Here is a 221-nt window from a genome sequence, read left to right as displayed (position 1 = left end):
TCTCTCCTCCCTCTCCCTCTCTCTCCCTCCCTCTCTCTCTCTCTCTCTCTCTCTGTCTCTCTCTCTCTCTCTCCCCGTATGTGTCTCTACCTCTCTCGCTCACTGCATCAGTAGTCCACTGTGTGGCTTCCATCACAATGCCTGTGGTCACACCTCACTGAACAAATTGTTCATTAGCGGAGATCACCCGGTGCCGCGGACACTGGGAAACAGAGTTTGGG

This window comes from Lates calcarifer, linkage group LG18 (genome assembly GCF_001640805.2).
Source record: "Lates calcarifer isolate ASB-BC8 linkage group LG18, TLL_Latcal_v3, whole genome shotgun sequence".
NCBI classification, from domain to species: Eukaryota; Metazoa; Chordata; class Actinopteri; family Centropomidae; genus Lates; species Lates calcarifer.
The sequence above is the reverse complement of the archived record's forward strand: the minus strand, read 5'-3'. Positions refer to the sequence as shown.